General features: G+C 42.2%; 1 non-coding gene across 1 annotated transcript; it reads right to left on the bottom strand.

The window, feature by feature from the left end:
* Positions 1-2,927: 2,927 nt before the first annotated feature.
* Positions 2,928-3,000, bottom strand: Trnak-uuu. The gene has a single exon. It is a non-coding gene; the product is annotated as a tRNA-Lys (tRNA).
* Between the last annotated feature and the right edge of the window lie 3,216 nt (positions 3,001-6,216).

Here is a 6,216-nt window from a genome sequence, read left to right as displayed (position 1 = left end):
TTAATTCGTCTCGAGTAAGCTGCAGCTCAAACCTTCGCAGTGATGGAACATTTCATTCGTCATTTCCATGCAAATGATCAATCGCGCCTCATTGGTGAGTCCAAAGACTTCCCAACGAACAATTCTTTGATCATTTGGCGCACGTTCCTTCAGTAGAGACATGTGGGTCGACTAATTACAGTCCGCCGCTTCACTGCAATCTGGTCCAGCTTCTATCAGACTATCTGTCACAGAAGCTTTCAAAACACTACAATATCTGCACCACATGACATCATATTACTGCGGTGTGTGTGTCACACGACATCATAATACTGCGGTGTGTGCACCACATGACGTCATATTACTGCGGTGTGGGTACCAAATGACAGCATATTACTGCGGTGTAAATGAACCTCATTCTTGTCATGTCAAAGCTGCAAAGAATCAAATATTAATTTGACTCTTCAACGACTCTTTGGTTTAAATTTCTAGCGCCTGAAATAACGAATCCGGTAAAACTGGGGCTGTGAAGCAGGCCATCTGGTGGCGGGCCGGGAAGTTTTTGTAATAACTTGCGTGTTGGGAAGAACTTGTCTCAAGTTCGTTGCTTCCAAGTTTGTCTTCTATGAAGACTTTGATGATGGCGTGGCATCGCGCAGCTGACTCTATATTTATATACGTTCTAATAGGGCGGTAATAAAATTATAAAAGAAATTTTTTACGTAATAATTTAAGAGTTTTATGGTGTTTAATAAATGAGTGACTAAGCGCTGCGTTCATTAAGAGCATTACATGGCAATGGATGGAACCTTAGGATCATCATAACGTTTGGTCGTCAAGGAATCGTCGCTAATGATAATATGCTCAGAAAGTTTATTGCAAATAATACCTTAACACGTTGACTCCGAAGTGGTAAATATGTGTACCACGAAATGTATTTCTGCAGGACGTAATGGTACATACGGTAATTCAGGGTTGCCAGACGGCGTAAAAACGGCCAAGTCCTCGAACAATAAGGGCCAAAAAAGTGTAGGGTAACATGGGGCAAAACTGGGAACCCCTGCGGGTCACGGGCCCTTAGCGTGTTTCCCGTATAAGTATGGCAGATATTCGTCGGTGTTCTCTACCGCCGGTCGACAGTTTCACTGGGATGAAGTGTACGGATTTACGTTTTACTAATTGTTTGCGTTATTAAGTTATTTTTGGATAACTGTTTTAGCCCTGAAAAAAGTTTTTTTGCTGCTAAATAAAACTGTTTTCGGTTACTGAATATGGAGCTTTTGAAATTACTGTGAATTATATTTTGAAAGTAATATTTACAGGGATAATTTTGAGTTCAAGTTCAGACTATTAGCTTTTAAAATAAAATGTTGACGCGATATAAATGGAAATGATACCTAGTGGGGCAACGGGCCCATGCATGCGCGTCACGGGGCAAAGCGCCCATGGTGGGCTCAATACCCCTCAGTGAAGTCTTGTGTTATAAATCATTAGATTTGTCTCAATGAGCTTTTCAATACTATGACTAGCTTTTCAAATTACAAATTACACTTCATATCGTATGATTTTTAATTTGCCGCCTCAAGGCAGCAGGTTCTAGTTTCTAGTTATTCAATTTTTGACCCCTTATCGAGTTATTGACTCTTTCCTTGCCAAAAGTTTATTTCAGTCAAAACCAATGAGCCAAAAAGTTGACGAGTTTATATGGTGTTGGCTGAAATCACGATTAGGTACGAATTCCCTGCACATAATATCTGGATTATGGACGAAACTGGAACGAATTTTTTTCTGATCATGTAAATATATTTTTTCTAGTCAATGATACATTTTTTCATGTCAAGGATACATTTATTATGGCAGGGATTTATTTTTCAAGTCAAGGATATATATATTTTTATGGCATGGAAATATTTTTTCACATCAGTGATAGATTTTTAAGCCACCAATATATTATTTTTCAAGTTAAGGATCTGATTTTTTAGTTGGTAATAAATGAATGATTGCCATATTTTTTATTACATTTTTCTTATTTTGAACTGTTAAGCGCTGTTAATTGTATCATTTTTATACAAAAAATATGCAATTGGGGTAAAGGGACCAAGGGTGGGCGCCTTGCCCGAAGCCAATGGTCCCATTGCCCCATGGGTGGGGCAATGGGACCATTTTGACACTTTTTACAAAATAGTATTTCATTAAAATTTGGATAACTCCATAGGCGTGTAATTCACATCATACATTCCTCATTGAACAAAACAAAGAACTACCTCGTAACAATTAAAACTTCATCAAAAATTCGGTTTAAAAAGGAGGGGAAGGGGGCGCTGCTCCATGTTACCCTATAACTCATTATATACTAGTATATATGTAGGTGTAGAAATTCCATTCATTTTTTGCAGTTTTTAAAATTCAATTAGGAACTACCCCTATCATAAGTGTCATCTGCCAATGCAATTGAAAAAAACTAAATCGCGGAATTTGTCCGCGATTTAGTCCGGCAGCGATGTTTCATAATAATACAAAAAATATAACTCAGTACTCACTGCGCCTTTTCTCGTCGACGAAAACGTGGTCACGGACTGACGGACAGACAGACAGACGGGCAGACGGAAGGACGGACAATAAAAAAAGGCGCAATAGCGCCTTTTTTTCTATAAATGAGAAAATGCGCTAAAAATTGAATAATAGTACAAAATGAAGCAATCGGAGTCAGCCTGGTAAGGAAAATAGCTGACTCCACAATACGAGCTGGTCTGAGAAGCTTCACCCTGATGTCTCCTGCTTGTTCGTCCGGCCAGAAGCAGCGACTTCAGGAACTTCACATCAAACACGGCCGGCCAATTGTTTCCAGGGCTGTGAGCTGCGGACGGCCTCCGCCTTGTGAGCTTAATCCAGCGTGACTAAACCGATGTGGTTGCGCTAATTTCTGTGAAGGCGCGTAGCAAAAGCGTCGCCCGAACAGGGACTCGAACCCTGGACCCTCAGGTTAAAAGCCTGATGCTCTACCGACTGAGCCATCCGGGCCTATGAACGATATACGTACTAGGAAATAGAGATTATTGTGTATTGCGATCCTAAATAGCTTTATTTGTATATATTAATTGTTACAGAGAATCTCATGACAGCCACTCACTAGACAATAATTCATCGGACGTTGCTAACGAGTCAAGCGCATCGAAATAAACACCGTAAAAACTAGACAAGTTCAATGAATATTGAGCAATTAAAAGAAAGTATTCCTGAGTTGATAAATTGAGACCTCAACTGGAAGCACGATGCAATGCAGGAAATCTTGAGGTAGCTGCGTACAAAAAGTTTGATGTTCGATGGAATGCACTTGGAGTTGAAATGTCGTGCTTCAGTGCGGCGGAATCTGTGCTTATGAAGATCGTGGCCGCATCAATGCCACTCAATTAATTAGCCACTCGCTGATGGAAATTAGAATACTTTAGACACAATCGAATTAGCGAAATGGCGCCGCCGCTTCACTGCTTCCTCGATAACAAACAGCGAGCGATCGACAATTAATCAAAGGCTTAGGGCAATTAATCTATGGCTTGCAAGCCTTCAGTTTAATTGTCAGTGACCCTGTCTTGACGTGTGGAATTTCTCGACACGAAAGCACAAGAAATTCAAAGCGCTGCCATGGACAAAAAAGAGCGACCGACAGCACGACTGGCGGAGGTCAGGGCTGGTGGCCATGCCTAGCGTTGCTCTGGCCACGTCAAGAATGTCGGGGATTCCTGAGTGACACTTCGTCACTGACGTGTGAATGAGGAAGAAGACGAGGAATGAATTTCACCATATAGGCTAATTGATGAGGAATGCACAGTTCCATAGGAAGAAACATTCATACAATGCAGCAGTAATGTAGGTGAGGTCACCACACGTCATCAGCTGCTCTTGCTTGAATGAGCATTCATGCATTTAAAGTGAAGCGCAGAAGCGGACCTTCTGAATCCCTTTAAATTCTGTTAGTGTTTAGAACATTTGTGTGGCTCCATTAGCACGTACGAAGCAGACCTGGATTGTGTGCAAATAATGTGTGTTGCAACTGTTCTCGTGAACTTGTCTATGAATGTTGATAGCTTGACTGGTGGATAGCCACGACGGTTCACGCCGTGCCGCGAATCGTTTTAATTCAGAACCGTCGTCATCGAGGCTAAAATTTGCAAAAATTGATTTGACCGTTAATAGAAATTTGTACAAACTATATATTATATATAAATTTTATTGTGTTTTCTAAAACTGTCATTTTGCTTGTTTGGACGAAGGACAGGGACAATAGCAAGCCTCGTGGCATCGGAGGACAGCTAGGAAACTAGCAAGCCTCGTGGCGTCGGAGGACAGGGAAACTAGCGCGGCCTCTTGGCATCGGAGGACAGGGAAACTGACGCGGCCTTTTGGCATCGGAGGACACGAAGCAATATGGCGACGTGCTTATTAAGGGGCACTTAGCAGTCAGAGGGTAAAGTTAAGAATTATTTTGGGTGGACTCCGTACTTCACATTAAATCATGTGGTCCACTGGTGTTTTCTTTGACTGGTGTTTCTAAAACACCACCACTGGTGTTTCTAAAACTTTGAGAACTGCATGTCGTGTCGAGTGCGATTTTCTCTGTTTTCCTGAGAAACTTTTACTCGACAGAAACGCGAACTTCTATTCCACAGTCCAAAGGGCGGTACAGAAGGTTACTCTTGCTCTAACATTCTAAAAGGTAATGCGCGATGCAGATGGATACTGTCGCTCCAACATTCTTACGGTAATGATCGATGCAGATGGATACTGTCGCTCCAACATTCTCACGGTAATGATCGATGCAGATGGTTACTGTCGCTCCAACATTCTTACGGTAATGATCGATGCAGATGGTTACTGTCGCTCCAACATTCTCACGGTAATGGCCGATGCAGATGAATACTAGCTGTCTCTCCACATTCTCAAGGTTATGATCAATACAGATGGATACCGACCACTCGATCTTGCTCGAACATTTACACGGTAATGGGTTGTCTACATGAATACTTTTCATCCTCCATTACGATGTCCTTCACGATGAAGGACATCCTTCATCGTGGATGTCCGTGGAAGGACGGTACAGACGAATATTCCAGCTCCTACATTTACATGGTGCAGCGGGGGAGAAGTGCTAATACGTTGCAAGGCCGTTTAGTGGCTTCCTTCACTGCATGGTGGTAGGTTCTTGCTAACGTTTACAATATTTTCCACTTCCTACAAAAATGTTTAAGATGGATGTATTCTAGATTCTTTCAAATATATTTGAAATGCATTATAATGATGAATACGAGTAAATGATTGTTAGGTTAATTAAAATATAAATTTCCTAATATTAGATTTAGTTACGACATCGGGCAGGGTGGCCCAGTGGTTAAAGTTCAGAGTACCAAGATTGACGCACTAGAGAGGCGCGGGTTCGATCCCAGCTCTGTGCGCCAGTTTCTGGTCAGAATCGGCAAGGAGGCCGGGCGGTTAAGCACAGCAGAATTGTAGCAGTGCGTTGAGAGTTCGAGACCTCAAAATGCTGTGAATGTTCTGCGATGTTGAGAATCGGCGACAGGCCTACGGCCTAATAAACGCTGAAACCGCTATTATATTATATTATATCGCCTTCATCTCTGCCAGTGCGTGGCGCCATGCAGGCTCTAAAATAAGCATCTAGATATCTTAACAAAAATGATCATATGATACAAGCGCTAATGAATAGAATGTAAACAACACTACAGACGAATTAAAGCCGCGATTGCAAGTGATGTGCTCGTTGACACAATGCACGACACGACCACTTTCGTGACAGTGAAATCAATTGTTATGTAGCGAACGCAACAAAAAAATCTTCTCTCAAGTCAGTGACTGTAATTTGCATGAACTTTGGAGCAGCAAAGCAAACGCAGAGTGAAGAGACCTTCGCTTGTGGAGCTTGGTGGTGGAATGCCGCCACAAGCACGATGCTGGTTCTTGGGCCTGGCAATTAGCAGAGGAAGGATGAGGTTGAGCCTCCCCGGCCTGAGAGGGGCCCTTAATCCCCACATGCACAACCCCGTCGCTAATGCGCGACTTGCATGCAGAACACAAACGCTGCCAGAGGCCGCAGCTTCTTACGCAACTTGCAACGAAGGAAGAACACTTATCGAACGCGGCACCATAATTGCGCCTCTCGTCTAACTGAATACATTCACTAATTATAACATTAATTTGTAGAATTTGTTAAGTGGAAGCGTT

This window comes from Hyalella azteca, unplaced genomic scaffold (genome assembly GCF_000764305.2).
Source record: "Hyalella azteca isolate HAZT.00-mixed unplaced genomic scaffold, Hazt_2.0.2 contig9801, whole genome shotgun sequence".
Lineage (NCBI taxonomy): Eukaryota > Metazoa > Arthropoda > Malacostraca > Amphipoda > Hyalellidae > Hyalella > Hyalella azteca.
Note: the sequence above shows the minus strand (reverse complement) of the source record. Positions and strands in the feature narration are given on the sequence as shown.